Source organism: Aotus nancymaae, unplaced genomic scaffold (assembly GCF_030222135.1).
Source record: "Aotus nancymaae isolate 86718 unplaced genomic scaffold, 86718_ANA_hifiasm-v0.15.2.pri h1tg000062l, whole genome shotgun sequence".
NCBI classification, from domain to species: Eukaryota; Metazoa; Chordata; class Mammalia; order Primates; family Aotidae; genus Aotus; species Aotus nancymaae.
The window spans coordinates 36,123,100-36,148,713 of record NW_026988476.1 but is presented as its reverse complement, the minus strand read 5'-3'; the positions used below and the strand labels follow the sequence as shown (position 1 = coordinate 36,148,713).

General features: G+C 33.2%; 1 pseudogene; it reads right to left on the bottom strand.

The window, feature by feature from the left end:
- Positions 1-18,554: 18,554 nt before the first annotated feature.
- On the bottom strand, positions 18,555-18,999 carry LOC105710109 (cytochrome b5 type B-like; annotated as a pseudogene).
- Between the last annotated feature and the right edge of the window lie 6,615 nt (positions 19,000-25,614).

The window sequence follows — 25,614 nt, the reverse complement described above, 5'->3', positions numbered from 1 at the left end:
AACAGTTCACAATAGGAATAAACTCAAAGATATAGAAATTATAACAAAGAAACAAATAGAAATCCTACAGCTGAAGAATTCAATGAGTAAAATAAAAGTAAAATACAGAGCTTCAACAGGAGGATGGATCAAGCAGAAGAAAGTATTTCCGAATTTGAAAATAGGTCATTTGAATTTACCCAGTCAGAGAAAAAAAAAGTGAAGTAAGCCTACAAAACTTATAGGTCACTATTAGGTGAAATAATATTGGTATCACAGGATTTTTTGAAGGAGAATAAGAGAAAAAAAGGTATAAAAAACTAATCAAATAATAGCTGCAAACTTCCCAAGTCTGGGGAGAGATCAAGAAAGCTTCAAGGTTTTCAAATGGACTAAATTCAAAAATGTTAATCCCAAGACACATGGCATGGTGGCGTGCACCTGTAATTCTAGCTACCTGGGAGGCTGAGGCAGGAGAATTGCTTGAACCAGGGAGTTAGAGGTTGCAGCGAGCTGAGATCATGCCACTGCACTCCAGATAGGCGACAGAGTGAGACTAAGTCTCAAAAAATAATAATAAATTGTGAAAATAAATGTACTACCAAAAGTGATCTATAAATTGAATGTAATTGCTCCCAAAATACCAGTGACTCTCTTTCCAGAAATAGAAGCAACAGTTATGAAACTTATATGGAACCATATAGGATCTTGAATAGTTAAAGCAATTCTGAGCAAAAAGAACAAAACTAGAGGCATCACACTACCATACTTTAAAACATACTACAGAGCTATGGTAACCAAAACAGCATAGTGCTGGCATAAAAACAGACATAGATGAGTGGAACAGAATAGAGAACTCAGAAATAAATTCTCATATTAACAGCCAAATGATTTTGCAGATTTTCAACAAATGCTCCCAAAATACATGATACGGTTTGGCTCCGTGTAGCCACCCAAATCTCATCTCATCTCAAATTGTAATTCTCATGTGTTGAGTGAGGGACATGGTGGGAGGTGATTGGATCATGGAGTCAGGTTTCCCCATGCTGTTCTTTTGATAGTTAGGGAGTTCTCATGAGATCTGATGGTTTAAAAGTGGTAGTTTCCACCCCCCAACCCCGCAACCTCTGCCTTGTGAAGAAGGTACTCTCTCTTCCTTTGCCTTCTGCCGTAAGTTTCCTGAGGCCTTTCCAGCCAAGGGGAACTGTGAGTCAATTAAACCTCTTTTTTTTTTTTTTAAATAAGTTACATAGTCTCCATTAGTATCTTTATAGCAAGTGTGAGAGTTGACTAATACAGAGAATTGGTACCAGCAGAGTGTGGTACTGCTACAAAGATAACCTGAAAATGTGGAACTGAGTAACAGGCAGAGGTGGAAACAGTTTGGAGAGCTCAGAAAATAACAGATGTAGGAAAGTTTGGAACTTCGTAGAGACTTGTTGAATGGTTTTGACCAAAATGCTGATAGTGATATGGACAATGAAGTCCAGGCTGAGATTGTCTCAGATAGAGATGAGGAACTTATTGGGAACTGGAGTAAAGGTCACTCTTGCTATGCTTTAGCAAAGAAACTGGTGGTATTTTGCCTCTGCCCTAGAGATCTATGAAACTCTGAACTTGAGAGAGATGATTAGATACTCTGGTAGAAGAAATGTCTAAGCAGCAAAGCATTCAACAGGTGACCTGGCTGTTCCTAAAAGCCTAAGCTCATTTGCATAAAGAAAGATGGTCTAAAATTACAACTGATATTTGAAAGGGAAGCAGAGTATAAAAGTTAGAAAAATTTGCAGCCTGACCATGTGGTAGAAAAGAAAAACCCTTTTTCTGGGGAGGAATTCAAGCCTCCTACAGAAATTTGTGTATATATCGAGGAGCTGAATGTTAGTAGGTAAGACAGTGGGGAATATATCTCCAGGGTATGTCAGAGACCTTCATGGCAGGCCTTCCCATTATCACAGACCTGGAGGCCTAGGAGGAAAAAATGGTTCCATGGACTGGGCCCAAGTCCTTACTACTATGTGTAGCTTTGGGACTTGCTGCCCTGTGTTTCAGCCACTCCAGCTCCAGCTATGGCTAAAAGGGGCTAAGGTACAGTTCAGGCTGTTGCTTCAGAGGGTGAAAGCACCCAAACCATGTGGTGGTGGGCCTGTGGGTCTACAGAAGACAAAAGTTGAGGTTTTGGAACCTCCACCTAGATATCAGGGGAAGTATGGAAATACCTGGATGTCAAAGCAGAAGTCTGTGCTGCAGGGGTGGAGTCCTCATGGAGAACTGCTACTAGAGCAATAGCAGAGGGAGAATATAGGGTTGGAGCACCCCACAGAGTCCCCACTGGGGCACTGCCTAGTGGAGCTATGAGAAAAGGGTCACCATCCTTCAGCCTCTAGAATGGTAGATCCACTGACAGCTTGCACCATGTGCTTGCAAAAACCTCAAGCGCTCAACAGCAGCTCATGAAATCAGCCATGGTTGCTATACCCGGCAGAGGACAAGGACAGAGCTGCCAAGGTCATGGGAGGCCACCCCTTGCATTGGCATGCTTTGGACATGAGACATGGAATCAAAGGAGATTTTGGAGCTTTAAGATTTGATGACTGCCTGACCAGGTTTTGGACTTGCATAGGGCCTGTAGTCCATTTGTTTTAGCTAATTTCTCCCATTTGGAACATTTACCCAATGTCTATATACCCATTATACTTTGGAAGTAACTAATGTGCTTTTGATTTTAGAAGCTCATAGTTAGAAGGAACTTGCATCGGATGAGACTTCAGACTTGGACTTTGCGTTAATGCTAGAATGAATTAATACTTTGGGGGACTGCTGGAGAAGGCAGGATTGGTTTTGAAATGTGAAAAGAGGGGCCAGGAGCATAATACAATGATTTGGCTCTGTGTCCCCACCCAAATCTTATCTGGAATTGTAATCACCACATGTTGAGGGAAGCACCTGGTGGGAGGTGATTGGATCATGAGAGTGGTTTACTCATGCTGTTCTTGTGATGGTGAAGGAGTTCTCATGAGATCTGATGGTTTTAAAAGTGGCAGTTTCCACCCACCTCTTGCCACCTTGCGAAGAAGGTACTGGCTTCTCCTTTACCTTTTGCTAAGATGGTAACTTTCCTGAGGTCTCCTCAGCCATGTGGAACTGTGAGTCAACTAAACCTCTTTCCTTTATAAATTACCCAGTCTCAGGCATTTCTTTACAGCATTTTGTAAATGAACTAACATAACATATGTTGGTGAAAGGGTGACCTCTTGAACAAATGATGCTGAGGAAACTGGATATCCATATGCAGAAAAATAAAACATAACTGTATCTCTCACTGTATATAAAAGACACCTCAGAATGAACTAAAAACTTAAATGTAAGACCTCAAAGTATAAAATTAATTGAAGAAAACATAAGGGAAATGCTTCAGGACATTGGTCTGGCCAAGAATATTATGGAGAGGACCTCAAAGGCACAGGCAACAAATTCAAAAATGGACACATGGGATTATATCAAACAAAAATGCTCCTTCACAGCAAAGGAAACAATCAACAGAGTAAAGAAACAACCCACAAAATGAGAGAATATGCTTTTACACTATCCATTTGACAAGGCATTAATATCCAAAATATAGAAGGAACTCAAACCACTCACCATCAAAAAGCATGTAATGTATTTTTTAAATGAACAAGGGATGTGAATAGACATTTCCTAACAGAAGACATACTGTGGCCAACAAATACAGGGAAAAAATGTTCAGCATTCCTAATCATTAGGGAATTGCAAATCAAAACCACAATGAGGCTATCTCACCAGATGTAAAATGGCTGTTACCAAAAACTAAAAAATAACAAGTGTTGATGGGACTGTGGGAAAAATAGAACTCTTATACACTGTGGAATTGTAAATTACTATGGCTGTTATTGAAGAGTATGAAGGTTCCCCAAGAAACTAAAAATAGAACTACCATATGATACAGTTGCACTATTGGGTATATATTTAAAGGAAACATACTTGTCAAAGAAATATCTGCACTCCCATATTTAGTACAACACTGTTCACAATACCAAGATATGGAATCAACCTGAGTGTCCATCAACAAGTAGATGGATAAATGAAATATGATATATACACACAATGAAATGTAATTCATCCATGAAATAGAATGAAATCCTGTCATTTCCTGCAACATGGATGAAACTGGAAGTCATTATATTCAGTGAAATAAGCCAGGCACACAAAGATAAATACCACTTTTTTAATGTATATGTGGAAGCTAAAAAGTTTTATTTCATGGAAGTGAAGGGTAGAATAGTAGCAAAAGTAGGAAAAAGTAGGGGTGAGGAGGGGTTAGCGAAGTTTGGCTAATGAACACAAATTGCATCTAGATAGGAGAGAATAATTCCAGTGTTCTATAGCATTATAGAATGACTATAATTAAGAAAAATTTACATTTTCAGATAGCTAGAAGAGCACATTTTGAGTGTTCCCAACACAAATGATAAATATTTGAGGTGATAGATATGCTAATTACCCTGATTTGATCATTACACATTGCATACATGTATCAAATAATCACTCCATAACTGTATATAATTATATGTGTGAATTACAAATTGATAATACAAGCAAAAAATTAAAGAGATGAAGTGTGCTAAGCAGAGAAAAACAACTGATGTACACTATAGATACATACTAAATAGAACATCTCATCAAATACAAATCAGCAGTAAAGATACCATGTCACTTTGTTTCCAGAGACCAAAAGAAGCAACTGTGAAGATAGTATGTCTCATCCCACTGTACCCATTTTGGTGGACCCCTAAACACTGATTCTAAGTCTGTCTTCTTCAGGGTTCTAGAATGTCAGCATGAAAGACAGTTGCTAAGGTTTTAGATGTCCTCTCAAGTTTAAATCTAAGTATGAATGTAACGATATTGGGAGGTGTGGCCTTTCAAAGGTGATTGCTTCCTGAGAGCAGACATGCTATCACTGGAGTGGGTTACTTATTACAGGAGTGGTTTAGTGATGATGAAAATGGGCTCCTGATAAAAGAATAAATACAGTCACCATTCTCTCTCTGTCTCACATGCTTGCTTGCTTTTCTGCAATATTATAAAGCATCACAAAGGCCCTTGACAGATACCAGTGCTATACTCTTTGACATCCCAGACATAAACCAAACCTCTCTCTTTCTCTTTCTCCTTAAATGAATTAAGCAGTCTGTGGTATTCTGTTATAGCAGCAGAAAATGAACTGAGACAGCAGCTAAGTGTTCATCAGTGCCTGATTGCCAGGTGTAGAAGATGAAAGAGCATACTGTACAACTGATTTTTAGCCTCTGCTCATCTTGAAGCTGTAACCTTCACCACTTTAGGACTCAGCTTTTGGTGAAGGTATTTGAAATGGAGCTCTAAAATTCCAGCATTATATATTATAATTTCTGGGAAACTTGTAATGCTTGTGTACCAAAATCAAAAATACCCACTTTGAGGACCAGATAAGAGATTGTTCTTTTTTGTGTTGTTATTAACTCTATGTTCATCTATACCACTTTAACTGACAACTGATCATAATTGAATACAGAGTAAATTCTCAGTAATAGTTTTATTTTATGATTAGTTTTGCTATATTAGCAAAGTAGAAATCACAGCAAAGCAATCATCACATCTCCCTACTGAAACTTCCTTCTCCTGTTGCTTCCAGGAGAGAAAATGCTGTTGTTAGCTCATCTTTAAAAAAAGTAATGAAGAAATAAAACCTTCACACACTAATCCCAAACTTTGTGTCCAGACTTCCATATGTCCTTTATCCAGCTTTCTGAATATTAACATCTTACATAATCATGTACTTTCATGGCTAAAATAATATTTGTACAATACTATTAACTAAGCTACAGATTTAATTCATATTTTGACATTTTTTTCACCAATGTCTTTCTGTGTTCCAGGATCCAATCCAGACTACCACATATTGCATTGAGTCATTGCAATGGATTGAATGTTTGTGTCCCCCTAAAGTTTACATGTTAAATTCCAAACCTCCGCTGTTACAGTGTTTGGAGATGAGGGCTTTAAATTATAATCAGGTCATGAGGGTGGACCCCTTATAAGTAGACTTAGAATCCTTATTTTAAAAAAGACCCAGAGAACTTTCTCACCCTTTTTACAAACACAATACTTTGTCACAGTAGCCTGCGCTGACCAAGACGGTCATCTTGTCTTCTGTCTCCTTCAATCTGACAGTTTCTTGGTCTTTCCTTGTCTTTCATGACCTTGACACTTTTGAAAAACGCTGGAAAGGTATTTTATGTCTCTGTGTTTCTGTGTGTCTATGTGTCTCATTCATTTTCTCTGTCTCTTGCTCTCATTTACAGCCATTTTAGTAGGTATGCAGCAGTATATATTTTTATTTTTAATTGAAATTTTTTATTAACAAATGATCTGTTCATCCTTTATATGCTTGTTTGCCAATTGTGTATCCTTGGTGCTGAATTTATTCAGATTTACCATTTTCATTGGGTTGCTTTCTTATTGTTGAGTTTAAGGGTTTTTTTTTATGTTTTCTAGTTACACATTCGTTAATAGATGTGAGATTTGCAAATATTTTCTCAATATCTGTGGTTTGTCTTTTTGTTCTCTTAACATTTCTTTCACAGATCAAAAGCTTTTAATTTTGGTACAAAAGTCTAATTTATTAATATGTTCTTTTATGAATCATGCTTTTGAAATTCTATCTAAAAATGCCTAATCAAACTCAAGGTCATGCAAATTTTTTGTGGCTTTTTTCTAGAAGAATTTTTAGTAGAATGTTTTATACTTCAGGCTATAATACATATTGAGTTAATTTTGGCATATGATGTCAGGGCTCATTGCTTTGCAAATGGATGCTCAACTTTGCTGCCATCATTAGTTAAAGAGACTATATTTTTGCCAATGAAATACCTTTGTACTTTTGTTGAAAATCAGTTGATTATATTTGTTTGCTCTAATTTTTAGCTTTTCATTTTGTTTTATTGATCTATATCTTTCTTTTCAGCATTACCTTACTGTAGGATTGGTAAGTCTTGAAATTGGACCTACAGAATTTTGGGCCCTCCAACTTTCTTCTTTTTTTCATAATTGTTTTCATTCATGTTTCTTTTTTATTCTCTAAATATCTTAGAATCGTATTGTAAATAGCTAGAACACAGCATGTTGGAATTTGGGTTGGAATTGCACGAAATCTAATTGAGAAGATTTGGCACCTAAACAATATTGAGTTTCTTGTTTTCTGAGCAAGATACACCATTTATATAGATGTTTGTTTTCTTTCATTTGTTTTGTTTTTGACATAAAAATTATAAATATTTTGTTATATTTCTAATAGTTTTATATTTTGGAGGCAACTTTGTTTTAGTATAATCTTCAGTTTACAGAAAAGTTTAAAGGGTTATAAAACTGTACCTATATACCTTTCAATCACATTCCCCTGATGTGAGCATCTTCTCTAACCGTGGAACATTGTCACAATCAAGAAATTAGCTTTGGTGAAATACTAATTAAACTTCAGAATTTATTGAGATTTCTACCCATGTACTTTTCATTTTCCAGTATCTAATTCATAATACTATGTTGTCTTCCTGTGATAGTTTTTTAGTGTTTCCTTGATTAATATTTAACATTATTTAAATGAACATTTTTTAAGAGTTAAAATCATTTAGTCAAAAATATTTAAGTTATTTAGCAAAAATACTTATCAGATATTTTGTAGAAAGTCCCTCAATTTTAGTTCTCATGGTTAGACTGGAGCTATGCGTTTGGGAAAATAATACTACAGAAGTGAAATATCCTTTGAATTGCATCAATTCAAGGATATATAATATTAGTGTGAGTGCTTCCTTGTCATGTGAGTTTTATTCCCCTGGGTAAGATGATCTAACCTGGTTTCTTTTTAAAGTTACTATTTCTTTTCCATGCTTTTCTTTGGTAGTGAACCATTAAGTTCAAAAGACACTCAAGGGAAGAGGATTCAAGCTCCATGCCCTGGAGTGGGGAATATTCATGTATATATCATTTAGAAATCTTCTGTTAAGAGTTCCATTCTTCACTCCATTTATTCGTTCAGCCATTTATATGTGTATTCATTCATGGATATTTATTTTATTGTGTTATAATCTTAAAATAGTGTTATTTATTTTGCTGCTGGCCTTATTCCATGTTTTGCCATTAAAGATCTTCTGGGTTGCTGCTCATGTCATTTGTTTTGCTGTTGTTCGTTTGTATTTTTTAATAAATGTTTTGTATTAAAATAGTTTTAGTTTTGTAGAATTATTGTGAAGAAAGTACAGAGGGTACTCATATACCTCACAAAAAGTTACTCCTATTGTTAACATGATGAATTTTTCACAAAACCAATATTAAACTAATACTGATACATTATTGTTAACCGAAGTCCATACTCTATTTGGATTTTGAAGAAGGTTAACCCTAGTTTCTATTTTAGAATTCTATTTAGGAAACGATTTAGTTGTCATGTTTCTTTGGGCTCCTTTTGCTTGTGACAGTTTTTCAGGTTTGTTGGTTTGTTTGTTTTTGATTACCTTAATAGTTTTGATCCTGTTTTTGATCAGGAATATTGTAGAATGTCTTTTAACTGGGATTTGTTGGCTGTTTTCCTAATCACTAATCTGGAATTATCATTTTAGGGAGGATAATCAGATATAATGCCACTTTTATCACATCTTGTCAAGAGTATAGACTACTAAGATGCCTCATCACTATTGATATTAACCATGACTGCCTAGCTTGAGGTCGTATACTTGTCAGGTTTTTCACTGTAAAGTTACTTTTTTTTCTCCCATTATGTCCATATTGCGTGTACTTTGGAAGGAGTGGGAAGTTATAATCCTCCTCTTTGATGGAAATCTACATAAATTACTTGGAATTTTTCTGCATGGGATATGTATTATTTCTCATTTATTTAAACAAACATATATATAGATAAGGACTCATGGATATTGATTTTATATCTTGGGTTGTTATCCAAACTAATTTATTAGGTTGCCCAAATCATTCCAGCTTTGGTTATTGGAAGGTATTTCAGTTGGCTCCTATGTTCTTTGACATGCTTTTGTCATTGTGTGGTTTTTTAAATAATTATTTTTGTATACTTTCTTACTTTCTGGCATTATAAGATACTCCAACACATGTAAACTAGTTTCAGAATTTCTAGCCCATACCCCTATGAGAAACACATTAACCAATATAATACAGTATTTATGAGCAGCTTTTTGTCTTTAGTCTCATAGATACCAGTCAAAACACCATCTTCTAAAGTTACCTATGTAAACTCTTGTCCCCACCCCCTTCAGAAAGTTCATATGTACTGAGACCAGCTTAGCCATAGAGACCCCCACCCAGGCAGCACTGAAGGAATTAAGAAGCAGACACCCAGATAGAACAACAAAGTGGGACTCTCCAGGGTGCCAATAGCTGTCCAAGCTGAGAACCTCAGGGGTTGACAGCATTCTGGGCTGAAGACCTGGAGCAGACTCTGACCCATGTGTTTATTCTCTCTGAACAGGTGACTATTATTAACAGCAGGTGTCCTGTGTTTTGTTATAGAACCAAGATAAACTAGGTAGGCAGCTGGTGCCTGCTTACCATTGATCAAGGACAAACAAGAAAGTATTCTCTATTAGGGCAGGGTCACATATCCATGCTTAAAGAATTGTTTTAACCAGTGTGTGATTTATATATACTGTTTTGCTGCTTTAGAATGCCACAAGTGGTTTTCCACTAGAGGGGTGCAGCTAGGTTTTCCTTGCTTCTGTTCTTAGCAAACAGTATATTTTATCATGCACTCAGCATTTCTCAGCAATCATACACTTGGCCTTCTTAACACATAAGTCTTACATTTTTAATACAGTTAAATTCATTTGTTACAGTCTTATTGCTATAGGTACTGATGTTAGTTTTAAGTTACTATTTTTAATTGTACTTTGTCAGAATATAGAAATACAATTGATGTTTGTAATTAATTTAATACCCTGAAACTGAAAAATTCACGTATAAGTTCTTGTAGCGTTTTTGTAATGCTACCAAATTTTCTATACGAGGATCATGTGGTCTGTAAGTAAAGATGGTTTTACTTATTTCCAATCTAGATGACTTTATTTCCTTCCATCATTGTTTTGCCTGGAACCCGCCAACATAATTTTGAATAGAAAAGACAATGGAAACTATCATATTGGTGTTGCTGATCTTAGGAGAAAAGCAGTTTTTTTACGGTTAGATGAGATATTTTATGGTTAGATAAGATATTACTTGTAAATGTTTTTCATAGATGCCCTTTATTAGGTTGGTCATTTCTTCTTGGCTGAGATTTTAAAATCAGAAATGGAATGGATGTTGAATTTGTCAAAATTTTTTTTATATTTTTTTTTTCTTCTTTCTTAAACTTTTAAAATGGAGTTTATATTAACTCATTCTCAAATCTTAATCCAAGTTTGCACTCCTGAGGTAACTGCTCTTGGTCATGATGTATTATTCTTGTTATAAATTACTGGGCTCAATTAAAATTCTACTCTTTACACCTAGGCTCATGAGGGATATAGACTTGTAGTCATGTATTTGTCTGCATTTGATGTCAGCATAATGATGGGGTCAAGACGTAGCTAGCAAGTAATCTGCTTTCTTCAATTTTCTAAAGAATTTGTTTAGCATTGGTACTACTTATTCCTGAAGTGTTTGGTGAAATTCACCAGTGAATCCTTTTGTGTCTGGAATTTTTTTCATAGAAAGGCTTTTAGCTACAAATTCATTTATATGCATATTTATTTGTGTTTTATTTTTTTACAATTATGTGTATGATTTATATGTATAAATTTAAATACTTATGTATATATTCATTTAATTTATTCATGAGTGAGTTTTAGTAGCTGACTTTTACAAAGTACTATTTCATATGCATTGTCAAATTTAATGGGATAATTTTAGGCATATTTTCTTATATTTATTTTAATATCTGTAAAATCTGTAGTGATGTCACAATTCTCATTCCAGATATTGGTAACTGAAGTCTTCTTTCTTTCCTGATTAGTCTCTCTAGAGGTTTATCAATTTGACAATTCTCGAATTATAAACTTCTGGTTTCATTGATTTTTAAATTTTTCTTTTATATTGACAAATAACAATTGTATGTATTTATGGAAACATAGTGATGCTTCTCTATGTATAATATATAGTGATCAGGTCATGTCAATCAGCTTAATGTTTATCATTTCATCATGTTGGGTATGTTCAATATCCTCTTTCTAGCTATTTGAAACTAATATATTATTGAACTTTTGGTTTAACTAAATTTTTAAAAAATTATGTTTCAGTTTTCTGTTTTACTTATTTGTCATCTAAAGGGTTTTATTTTAATTTTGTTTTCTACTTCTTTGGGTTTTCATAGCTTTTCTGTTTGTACTTTAAAAATATAGCCTGTAATCATTAATTCGAGACATTTTGTCTCTTCTAATGTAGGCATTTAGTGCTATACATTTCTCCTTAAGTATGGTTTTAGTAGCGTTTTGCAAATTCTGATATGTTTTGTTTTTATTTTCATTCAGTTTAAAATATTCCCTATTTTTCCTTTTCTTCTTTGACTTATGTATTATTTAGAATTTTCTTTTTAGTTTTTAGGATATTTCCAGAATTTCCAGATACCTTTCTGTTACTTATTTCTAATATTAATTTAATTATGGTTAGAGAACATATTTTATTACCTGTATTGTTTTGGAACTATTTAATAATTTTTTTCACCCAGAATGTAGTGTATCCTGGTAAATACTCTGTATTTTTTCAGAAAATATTACTCTGCTTTTTTGAAGTAGTATTCTATAAATGTCAAGTTGATTATTCAAATCTTCTATATCCCTATGAATTACCTGTCTACTTGTTCTATTATTTATTGAGACAAGGTATTGAATAGTGACTATAATCGTGGCTTTGGTTCTCTTTTCTTGTGTCTATTGGGTTTTGTTTTTTGTTTCATGTATTTTGAAGCCCTGATAAAAGGAGTATAAAGCTATGGGAGTGCTATGTCCTTTACGATGAATTAGCTTTTTTATTAATATGAAATTACCTTCTTTATAATTTTTGTTAATATTTATTGATTTGAAATATAATTTAATAGAATCATCTCAGATTTACTTTTGTATGTGTTAACATGGCATATCTTTTTGTTATTTTAACCTACTAATATACTGTGTTTATAAGGGAAGTATATTTTCTGTGGGTAACATCTAATGAGGTGTAACTATTCAATTTAAGAATTCTCTCTTTTTAATTGGCTTATTTTCAAAATTGATATTTTAGGTTATTGTATGATTACTCTTAAATTGTTTTGCTATTTTATTTGTATTTGTCTTATGTTTCCTTTTTTCCCTTTTTCCGTTTTTTCTGCCTTCTGTTCAATTAGCTGGATATATTTTAGTATTTTCTTACATTAGCTTATTAACTCTAATTTTGACAGTTGATTTGGAGTTGATAGTATGCGTATTTAACTTACTATAATCTACTTTTATGTGATGTTCTACCATTTCACATATAGTTTAGGAACCTTACAATGGTTTACTTCAGATTCTCCCCATGACATGCTATTGTTGGCATACATTTTACTTTTTCATAACTTAAGAATTTCACCCTATGGTATTATTTTTGTTTAAATAGTTAATTATCTTTTAAAGGGATTTAAATAATAAATAATCTTATATATTTACCCTTATAATTACCTTTCTTAGTGTTTCTCATTAACTTGTGTAGCTTCACATTCCCATCTGGTATTATTTTTCTTCTGCCTAAAGAACTTCCTTTAACAATTTTTGTAGTGCTGTTTTGCTGGTTAAGAAATCTTTCAGCTTTAGGGGTATTTTGTATCTGAGAATGTCTTTATTTTGTCTTCAGTTTTGAAAGATATGCTCACTGACTATAAAATTATAGGATGACAGGATTTTTTCTTTTTCTTTGAGCACTTTAAAATGGTCTTCCACTATATTCTCACTTGAACTATTTTTTATGACAATTCTGATGTTATCTTTACCTTTTTCCTATGTACAATAATGTGGCTAATTTTGAGTTTTTTGTTTATTATTAGTGACAGGAATTGGATTTTATGTTTTATTGTCTTTAGGAAAACTTGTACTTGGAGTTTGTTGAGCTCCTTATATCTGTGAATATATAGTTCTTATCAATTTGGAAACTTTTTAGCCACTATATAGTCTTCAATTTTTTTTCTCTCTCTCCTCTACTTTGAGAACTACACCTGTATGTTTATCAGGTTATTTGAAGTCTCACAACTCATTGATAGTCTTCATTTTATTCATTTTTTCTCTGGTGTTTTATATTGGATAGTTCCTATACTATGCCTTAAATTTTACTAACATTTACTTTTGCAATGTCTAATCTATTACTTATTCTACTCATTTCATCTTATAGCCATTGCAGTTTTTACTTCTAAAAGTTTGATTTGGGTCTTTATAACTTTGATGTTTCTAAGTTTTTTAACTCAAGGAATGCCGTTTAGTAACTTCTTAAATGCTCTTTTCTGCTAATTCTAACATCTTTGTTAATTCTGGGTTGGTTTTGATTTATTGATTATTCTCCTTATTATAGATAATGCTTGTCTGCCACTTTGCATGCCAAGTAAACTTTAATTGGATACAAGACATAGTGCATTTTACCTTATTGGGTGCTGGATATTTTTGTATTCCTGTAAATCTTCTTGAGCTTTGTTCAGGAATGAAGTTAAATTCCTTGGGGAAGAAATGTGAATTTTTTTTTTTTTTTTTGAGAAAAAAGAAAGAAAGAAAGAGAGAAAGAAAGAAAAAGAACAAAAGAGAGAACGAGGAAGTGAAAGAGGGAGAGAGAACAGGAATCTTGCTCTATTGCCCAGGCTAGAATGCAGTCTAAAAATAGGTATTAAAAACCTTTTTTATGCCAATAATTGTGCTTAACAATGGAGACAGGAAGGAATAAGGGAGGTAAGTAACAAACAAGCAGCCAACCAATATTTCATTTAAACCTGTGAGATACTATGCAATTACTGAGGAGTGATTTACTTCCAATTATGTGGTCTCTTTTAGAATAGGTGTGATGTGGTACTGATAAGAATGTATATTTTGTGGATTTGGAGTGGAGAGTTCTGTAAATGTTTATTGAGTTTACTTGTTCCAGGTCTGAGTTCAAGTCCTGGATATCCTTGTTAATTTTCTATCTCGTTGATCAGTCTAATATTGACAATGTGGTGTTAAAGTCTCCCACTGTTATTGTGTGGGAGTCTAAGTCTCTTTGTAAGTCATTAAGAACTTGGCTTATGTATCTGGGTGCTCCTGTGTTGGGTGCAGATATATTTAGGATCGTTAGCTCTTCTTGTTGCATTGATCCTTTTGCCATTATGTAATGTCCTTCTTTGTCTCTTTTGGTCTTTGTTACTTTAGTCTATTTTATCAGAGACGAGAATTGCAACTACTGCTTTTTTTTTTTTTTTTTTTTTTTTTTCTCTCTGTTTGGTTGGTAAATCTTCCTCCATCCCTTTGTTTTGAGTCTTTGTGTATCCTTGCATGTGAGATGGGTCTGGATGCAGCATACCAATGGGTTTTGGCTTTTTATCCAAATTGCCTGTCTGTGTCTTTTGATTGGGGCATTTAGTCCATTTAAATTTAGGATTAAATCTTTATAATCTTGTGGATTTTTTTGGGCAGACTGGAGAAGTGGCTTTTTGAGAGATAATTATTTCCCATTACTGGAACAAGGCCCTTCTGAATGCAGTGCCCTCTGCCCTATGAATCTTGAGTCATCCAGTCTGGTTGGAACATACAGGTGCTATTCCTGGCCGTATGTGGGCCTCAGGTACTAATACCTTTAATTGTGAGTAGGTACTTCCTTCCTTGGCCTGAGGTAGTTTCCTCACACTCATAGGCTGATCAGTGATGTGCTGAATACTTGAAGGGGCTCCTCTGCGGGTCTCCAAAGTTTTCTGTGTGTATCTCTTCTCTATGGTACTATATCCCGTGAACTCTAGTTTCCTGTTCTTCCTAAAATCTCAGCTCCATCTCCTCAAGTCAGGCAAACTGCTGGGCTTTACCTGGGCTCTCCTTCCCTGTGTGCAATCCGAAAACATTCTCAAGTCCATAAACTGTGGCAATGATGATAGCAAGGCTCATCTCATTTGTGTCTGGTGTCTTTTAAATCCTTATTTTTTTTTATATGACCTGTTTCCTGCCCTTCTTCCTTCTTCCCTTCTCTTTCTATTTTGCACTTTCATGAGTTTATTACTCTACCTTGGTTGGAAGAAAAATCCCAATGAACCATTTTCTTTGCTTGGTTTTCTTTTCAATCTTCCCTATTGTTGCATTGTTTTTTTAGGATACTAATTTCTGATCCTTTATTTGTTAAAACTTTTGGCCAATTTATTTATTTTCTTAAATTCTTCATATTTTTTATTTTCTTAAAATCTTGATATGGATGCTAGGCTTATTAATTTTTAATTCTTTTCTAATGTAAGCATTCAATAACATTTTTGTTTTTATACTTCATGTTTATGTTCAGCAGCAAATGTTTTCTAATTTCTATTATGATTTATTCTTTCACCAATGACTTATTTTGAACTTAAAAAAACAAATATATTTGTGTTAATAACATTTTTGTTTCTAATTTAAATATGTTTTTTGACAAAAGCAGGTCTTCATAGTTAAAATATTTATGTAATAATTGGTTTTATTTGTGACTTAATCTTGGTTTGAGTTCTTTATTGAATATAAAATTGGATTTATGTAAATTGACTTGATGATGACTGTTAAATAGAACTAAACATTTATCTATTTTGTATTATTTTAGTACATTACTCTGTGGACTTAATACTGATCATACTGTAAAATAATTGAAAGAACAGTAAGAGCACACTTCACTTATTCCTTTGAATCATCTTGAATTATATTAATTTTACATTTTCAGCAGATAAAAAAAATCAATCAGAATACAAATTTAAATGCCACAATAATAGGATAGGATGACTATTAACTTATTAATACATATGTATATTTTGCATGGGATTCCTCTTACAAGGGCACAAAGCAATTTATTTTGGAGAAGTGGTTCAAGAAATTTAAATAACCTGTAAAATATACGAAGTCCAACTATTTAAGTTACAGTTCATATTTACTTTAGCTCACTCAGATCCTCCCTTTTCATTAATTCCTACAAAGGCTTGAAGCACATGAGTGTGTTTTATATAGAGTCACCTGGGTTTAATGACATGGGATATTGCATAGGTGTTTGTGCTCAGATTTGGTTTTATATTAAATAAAATAGTGTAGGTTTTATAATTGTAATGCCTGAAATATGTGTATTGTAAATATTATATGAAATATAGACTTTATTTTCCCAGTGGGTCTGTCAAGTTGAATTTGACAGGACCAGCCATTTTAAATTATGAGTTCCTTCAGCATTGGAAAAATACTGCAATTTCAGGAAGCTGTGAAAAAAAGCCATGAAGAACCAAGAATTTTATCTAGGTCTTAAAAAAATCTGTATTTTTTTAAAGTTGGAAGCAAATAGTTAGTGTTATATATTTAACCTGTTATACCATGGCAGATATACTTAAAAATTCTTCCTTGTTTAGGGGAAGAACTAGCCATGTCTTAGCAGGGTTCATCTTTGTACCTTCTGCAGCTTGAATAGAATCTCTTTTTACCCCTCTCTCTCTCTCTATTTTTGCTTTGATGTTCAGCTAAACATATACATACAACTTCTTTAGGTTCTGAGTCAGAAAAGTAATTAACTGGCATTTAGTACTTTCATTCTGGGCTGAACAAGAAAAGAAAATAAGAAGCTACAAGCTCTTTTGAATACATCTTTTCAGAATAACACATCGGGTATTACTAAATTCATTCTTCTATTGGGATTATATATAAATTTGATGGCTTTTCCTGGGTGACTGGAAATGAAGTCTCTAGGAACAGGTCAAACAACAATAAGAGGGAAATATTTAAATGCAGCCTGCTATTGAGGTTAAAAAGGATAATGTGTTCAGCTTCCTGACAGTGGACCTGAGGGTGTAAAGTTCTGCCAGTTTTTCAAGCACACTTTCTACTTCTTAGTATCTTCCATTAAGTCTGGGTTCTTGTTGAGGCAGTGAAACCAAAGATTCAGTTAAGGTGTCATCTGCTTCATAAGCTTCTTGAATACAATGAATGCTTGTTTATCTTTGGAACTGCCATATTTCCAATTTCTTCCAGGTGCAAAATAATGTTTATGCAAACTTTTTTTTAATCTACTGCTATTTTTTTATTTTCATGGAAAAACAGAACAAAACCAAAAATTTGAGCCAAGAAGGTAAAAAGAGGATGAAATGAAAGACAGTCTCTTGTCATGAACTCTTACTTTCAAATACCATTTATATGGAAGTTACTTTACTGGTGGGCAAACTGAAGGCCAAGTTGGAGTCTCTTACTTTTGGAAAATGGAGAAACAAAAATTTGCTGATCAGTAAACAAAAAAGCAGGGAAAATCCCTGGTAAAGCTCTACACACATAATTATACATTTATATTTTACCAATAACAGACAGTTAAAAGAGAAGGAAACAGATGTCTAGAAACTGGTGCCAAACCAAAATGAAAGCTTTGGTGCTTTCTATAAACTCCTACCCTGAAGTAGTGCTTTTCAATATTTTTCTAAAGAAAAATTACTCTGAATTCACCAGGGTTCTGTCACCCCAGTTCATCCCTTCCTTTCCTTGTTTCTTTCCACCTCCAAAATATAAAAGGGAAATGTAATCTTTTTGTCCAGTGCCACTTGGGAAGGGGCCCGACTGAGGGGGTGTGAAGAGCTACCTTCTACTGTAGCTCAAGGGAGAGGAGATGACCACACAGCTCTTTATAGTTTTAGCACACATGTACAAGGAACAAAAATCATCTGGCAGTTTTAAGTAATAGGTGCATGCCTTTACTATTCCTTATGATAAGTAAAAAAAAAAAATCAGATTAAAAAAATAAATAGATGGGGCCTCCCTGTGTTACTCAGGATGGTCTCAAACTTCTGGCTTCAAGCAGTCCTCCTAGCTTGGCCTTCCAAAGGGCTAGGATACCAAGCACTAGCCACTACACCTATGCCAAATCAGAATTCTTTAAAAATTTTACTTAAAAGAAAAATGGAAAAGGAAAAGGTTCAACAGTAGACTGCTTCCTTGTTAAGAATGTCTAATGTGCATTCAAAGTATTTGAAAGCAGGCATTTTTACCAAAGAGCAATGTCACTGTAACATATGAGCTGCAATTATGAGAAAGTTTTGAAATAAAAGGCTACTCATGGAAACCAGTGAAGAGAAGAAACACCAGCAGTTGTTTGACACAGAACAGTGAGCATGTACTTTGGGAGCAAGAATCTGAGAGATGAAGGACAGTAATCCCAGATCTGAGGTGGATGTCTGGCCAGCTCTCTTGGCTGCAAGGGGGAAGAATATAACTTGCAGGAGTCAAGGAGAGGGCACTTCTGCAGCTCCAAAGCAAGTCCCTAGTTTTCACTCCAAAGTAGGTGTGCCTTCCGGACTTCAACAAGGTCTATCAGGAGGATTTGCTTTCTGATGTGCAGGAGTGACATAGGTAACGTAAGAGGATAGCGCCTATGATATGGAAAATCCATTATGCCCAGCAACTTTTGCATGTATCATTTTTTGAAGGAACCTTGCTACCCCTGAGGTTTGAGGTCCCTCAGATGAACATCACAAATATAGTACTGTTTTAGCATTTCTGTGGCATGAGAGGAGTGGCCTGCATCTTAAAAACTTTCACTTGCATCTGCAACAGCTTGTTGCAGCAGAACATCTTCTCTGCCAGGGTGTTCCTCAATGAAGAGAGTGACATTATAGAGTCACCTATGGATCACCAACCACAGTTCCTTCAAGGAGTTTTGCTTCACCACCTCCTCCAACTGATAATAGGTGGTAGAGGTCCCTACCCTCTGCCCTTTCTCATCACTTCCACTAGCTTCTGCAGTTGCCATTGGATGGGAAATACTGCCTCTCCACTGTTAACTAGGCTCCCAAGACTACTTTTTTTGAGGAGAGCCCGCTGTAAACTTTTCATAAAGGAAAAGGGTTCTTAAAAAAAAAAAGATTATTCCAAGGTATCTTCTAAGAAAATGATTAGATAATTGTTAGATCCATTCATATATATATATATATATGATTTTATTTTAAATATATTTTATTTAGGATAAAAATCCTATTTAGTATAAAATAATAAAAATACTAAAATTATATGTATGTGTGTGTATATATATATACACACACATATATATATACACATATATAGGATTTCACTCAGCTGGATGGGCAACCTTAGTGTCCTAGAATTTCTTAATCTCATTTAGGTCTATCAAAAAATTACTCAAGTGTTGTATCACAAATCATAATTGCTTCCTTGATGAAGGTCATGAACATTATGTCAAACAGAAATTTTCTATTCCACCCTAGGTTTGGGAGACATTCCTTGCAATTAATTTTATTGTAAGTGGACTATAACAAAGTAGGGTAAAATTGCTGTAATATTTTTGAATTAAAATGGATTTGAATATAACTTGGTTGGTATATGGCTCCTCTCCTCTGGCTGGTCCCTTTTCTGAAAGATAGGCTAGTATCTTAGGTGGGCAGGAGAGAAATTTGGAGGAGGCCATGTGCATGCAGAATATGATAGGTAGTCCCCTATAGGCCAGAGGACCAAGGAGACAGCAAAGCAGAGGCTCCCATGTCAAGAGAATCCTCATGGAGTGAGTCTACTGTATTAGTATGAAATTCATTCAGTATGTATTGGTTGTTGCCTCTGATATGCCAAATACTGAGCTGGGTGCTGAAGTAATAAATAAATATAAGCAAAAGTTTCTGATTTCAAGGACTTTACAGGCTCCCTAGCCAGACTACATTCACTGTCACACTAAATTAGAATATAGACTTCTTGGTGCAGTGGATGAAATGGGTAGGCATTAACTGCTGCACTTCCTTTTCTCCCAACAAGTGATCTGTCTCCATTTAGTTATTGATCTAAAATGTCCATTATCTCAGGAGGGTGCAGACAGCAAAGATGTTAAATCCTTAGCTTTTGAATTTAAAAGCCACAGGCCAAATGCAAGCCATGAAAAATTTTGTGATAAAATAAGTGGTCACATACAATTATTTTTCACTATCCCCACATAAAGAACCTCTTAGAAGCTAAAGAAGAGAGTTGGAGAAGAACTACAATGTTTGAATGCTGAGGAGAGATGGGAGTCTTGGGCAGTTCTCTTGAGCTCGCATTTTGGGACTATAAAGTGGAGGAACAGTTGAAGTTTTTTTATACAATTTAAATATTGTATTTCTACTTCTTTTACAATTGAGAATGTAAAGTTAGAAGTAACTTTTAAACGAGTTCCTGTCTTAATATAAATATTTAAGTGAGCAATTAAAATATATGGTCTTTGAGCTTGTATTTAAGAAGCAAAAATCATCCAGTAGTATCTTGCTATTAAAAAAAGTCAAGAAATGTTGAAAGAGGATGGGTAAAGTTATACAGGAAATTATAAACCAAACAAAAATGTTGGCAGTTATTTAATATGTAAATCTATTTGTGTAAAGGTAAAAGAGTAAGAAAATATAGTTGTTTTCTACTGAAACAAAATAACAATAAAAGTAGTTTAATACAGCCTTAAATTAGAGCAAAGTAGAACTGGTGAAACTGCAGAGAGAATCACATAAATTAACTACATATTTGAAGATGTTAACAAAACTATACAAAAATTAGAGATATGAACAATATCATTACTAATAATACATAATATGTACATATGTATATATATGATATATCTATTTCTGGTCATATTTTAGAAGCAAAAATGTTTTTAAAAGAAACACAAATTAGATTACAAATGAAACTTCAATTAATTTCAGATAAAATATATCAAACTGCCTTTATTAAACAAGTTTAATAAACTAAAAAGTAGTATTTTCAATGACATAAAGATATCTCTTACTTTTAGAAACCATAATAATACCTTACTATAAATTATTACAAAGGAAATAACACATTTTAGAAATATTTAGAATTGCATGAAAATGAAAATATTTAATGCCCACTTTTGTGTAAGAGCTAAAGCAATAGTTACAAAAATATATTACTTAAAATATGTATTTTAAGAAACAAGATAGGTTAAAAGCAAATAACCTAAACTTTCAACTTAAAGTATAAAGAGAGACATAAGAAATCCAAAATTATTTGTTTAATAAATGAAAAAGAAAATTTCATTTTATAATGAAATAATAAAAGTTATTTTTTTATTATTAATAATAAAATAATGAAAGTTCAGAAAATTTAAAATCTAGTTTCTTAAAAAATTAATATAGATACATGATTGGCAAGACTAACAGAAGAACTAAAGAATATGTAATTAGCAAATAAAAGAAGAAATTAAAAAAATAAATTTATAACAAATAAATAATAGATTTATTAACAACTCTACATGACAAATTAAAACATAGGAGTAAAATAGATAAATTACTAAAATATATAAAATACCAAAATTGGTGCAATGAGGAATAGATAACTTGAAAAGACTTCTATGTTATTATATACATAAAAATAATTGCCCCCTTCAAAGGTGGGGAAAAAAAGACAGATGATTTTTCTGGTGTTTTCTTTAAATTATTTAAAAGAATAACTAATTTCTTTTACCTATGTTTTTGAAAGCAATAGAAAAAGATTACTTCCTGGGTCATTTTATAATTTATTAATCTTAATTCATTAACCATATCGTAGTCAAACTATATAAAAAGATAGTGGATCATTTTTTTTCATGCACATACATGCAAAAACTCTCATGAAATATTAACTTACCAAATATTGTGTCAATCATATAGTTTATCTTAGGAATTCAAAGATCTTTCTGCATTGGGAGATAAATTATTAAAATTTGCCATTTGAATAAACTTTAAAGAATATGTTTAATAATTTCAATTGATGAAAAATACTTTTAAAGTTTAATGCTTACTAATGATTAAAAACTCTTAACAGTCTTTGAATACAATCAGATTTTCTTAAATATGTTCATATTTTATATATCAAATACCTGAAGTAACCTCCAATGGCTTCTTCTAAAAATCAGGAATACCACACAATGCACGTTTTTGCTATTAGTCTTGAGTAAAGACTGTTGGTGTTGCCCAAAGCTATAAGGAAATAAAAATTTTAAACTGTCATTTTTGTCAGGTAATATGATATCTAAAAACCAAACAGATCAATAACAACAAAGAATGACTAGAAAACTAGGGGAAGTTTAGAACTTTGCTGGATACAAAATCAACATAAAAATACTAATATATTTTTCACACTAATATAAACAAACTGTGAATCATAATTAAAGATAGACTTTACATGAGAATAAAATACAAATATCTAGATAACTTATTCTGGGATATGTAATACTTCTGTAAAGAAAGCACTGAAGCTACAGTGAAAGACACAGGACATTTAAATAAGGAGAGGAATTATCTCCATTCTTAGATAGGAAATTGTAATGTAATAAATATATCAGTTCTTTCCAGATTAATGCAAAAATCTAATGCATTCTTAGTCAAAATTTTTACTGCATTTATCTTATTCTTTAATAATTTCTTAAATTAATATTTTTCTTTTTTAATTTTAATTTTTTAAGTTTTGTGGGTACATAGTAGGTGTACATATTTAAGAAGTACACAGATGTTTTGATACAAGCATGCAATGTGAAATAAGCACATCATGGGGAATGGGATATCCATCCCCTCAAGCATTTATCATTTGAATCACAAACAATTCAATTACACCCTTTATTTTAAAATGTACCATTAAGTTATTATTGACTATAGTCAGTTGTGCTATCAAAAAGTAGATCTCATTCATTATAGCTAACTATATATATATTTTGTACCCATGAGCCATCCCACCTACTCCCAACCCCTGCAAACCTCCCCAGCCTCTGGTAACTATTCTTCTACTTTCTGTATCCATGAGTTCAATTATCTTGACTTTTGCATCCCGTAAATATGTGATAACATGTGATGTTTGTCTTTCTGTGCTGGGTTTATTTTACTTAGCGTAATGATCTCCATTTTTTTCATGTTGTTGCAAAGGACAGAATCTCATTCTTTTTAATGAATAGTACTCCATTGTATATAACCACATTTTCTTTATCCATTCATCTGTTGATGGACACATAAGTTGCTTCCAAATTTTAGCTACTGTAAATCGTGCACATATATATTCAACTACTTTTGTTGTTTCTGTTTTTGGTAATGGTGAAATATTAGAGACAATCTGGTTATCAAGATAGTTAAATTACTCTAAATGTACACCATAGATTTATAGTTAGCAATCAAAAGAAATGAGAAGTACACTGCACAAAAAGAATATATCCAAACAACAGAGCTGAATAAAGAATGTAAGAAGAAAATGAGATAACATAATACCTTATTATGTTATACAAATTTTACAAGAACAAAAACATGCAAGTAATGATTATTTACTTGATATATATTAGAATATTTAGAGGATGGGAGAATGAGAATAAAAAATGGGAAAATGATAAAGAAATTATTTTTAAAAAGTTTAAAAGAGCCTTGGGGGAGCAAATGATAAGATTGCAATATAACCATAATATGCATCTGAAGTTTAACAAAGAAAGTTAAATCATCTGACAGCAATCAAACTCTTTCTCTTTTTGTTTTTACTTTGCGGCTACTTTTAAGAATTCTGTCTCTGGTTTTCTGCAGTTTTACTATAGTATTTCTACATGTGGATTTTTTGTTATTTATTCTGGTTGACACTTTTGAGCTTCCTGAATCTAAGAATTAGTATATTTTCAGTTATCAGCCACATCCCTTCACATATTACTCATTGTCCATTTTCTCTATTACAATATTTTGGACTTCATATGTTGGAATGTCACAAACTTTCTTCCTTGATTCTTGTTTTGTTTTGTTTTTTCATCTTTTCATACCTCCTGGTTGCATTCTAATTTATTCATCTCTATATTCCAGTTCATAAGTTGTCTCTTCAAATGTGTTCAATCTGGTGCTTAGCCCAATTGTTACTTCACTATTTTCTTTTGCTATTGATTCTTCTTTTTTGTTTCACTTCAATTTTGTTAACTTTGATAGTCCCTTGTGCTTTAATATTCCTGCAATTCCTTTTTGTCTTGTTAAAAATATTAGAATAATTTCTTGATATTGTGAATCTGATGTTTCTAATATATCTTCAGTATTGGATATCTGCTTCTCTCTTCTTTCTAATGAACCATCCTCTTTGTTCCTTTATCCTCCTATGTCTAGAGTTTTGATTTTGAGCATATTTTTGAAACATTATTATAATTATTTGTGGCCTTAGAGATTTGTGTTTGCTTCTTCCAAGAACCTAGAACAAATCATAACCTGGTATCATTTTAAACTAAATATCTAGCTTTAGGTTCATTGTGATACATAGGTTACATGAATTCATTCTCCAAGAATTCATTCTTTGCCTCCTGTCCCTGCCAATAACCATTAAAATTAACACCGTGGGCCACCAGATATGACTGATGCTAGTGTCTTGAGTTCATGCTTCCTTACCATTGCAGGTGAATTTTTCTGAATTGCCACCAAGTCAAACACATTGTAATACACACACACACACACACACACACACACACACTTATGTATTTATATATATATATATCACTTACGTATTTTATATGTGTGTGTGTGTGTGCGTGTGTGTTTTAGAAAGAGAGAAAAAGAGAGAGAATGAGAGAGACTGGGTCTGGGTCTGGCTCTGTTGCCTAGGCTAGAGTGCAGTGGTGCAATATTGGCTCACTGTAACCTCTGCCTTACAGGCGTCAAGCCATCCTCCCACCTCAGCCTCTGGACTGTATTCATTTTGTTCAGGATTACTTTAGGGTATTTTCTCTGAATACCTAGTGAGCCTTTTTGCTGGAAGCAAAACACTTCTTTTAGGTACTCTCAAGAATCAAGGGATCTCCTTTAAGGAAGTATGGCCTCTGCTTTTTCAGCACTATAGCCACTACTATCACATAATAGTCATCAAAATCTTGATTGTATAAGTGTATTGATGAATGGATAAATGCACGAATAAAGGACAACTATTGTCCTGTGGGACCTATACAATTTTGACGTAGGGTACCTGAGAAAATATTCATGAAAGATCTTAGCATTCATAATAAGCTTTATATTTCGCTTCCATGAAGAACTTGACTGATACACTCTTTACACCTACAGGTTTTCACTGCTATAGTTTCAGGAATAGGGAACGATATCTAGAACTATATCTAACTCGATCATACTAGAAAAAACTGTACTTATTAGTGATGATTTATGAAAAAAGAGAAAAGCGCTTACAATTTAGCAATGAGTAATGACTTGTAAACCTTAAAATTTCATATTATGTATATGGTATAGAACAACAGTAGCCATATTAATGGCAAGTAAATTAATTTTTTAAATCTGATATTCTATATACAGCTGAGTATTTCCAATACAATGTGAATATACTATATTCTTGCCATTAAATATTTCTGGTGATTTTTTTCAGTTTGTAGCTGGAAATAGAAGTATTACCTTATTTTCAC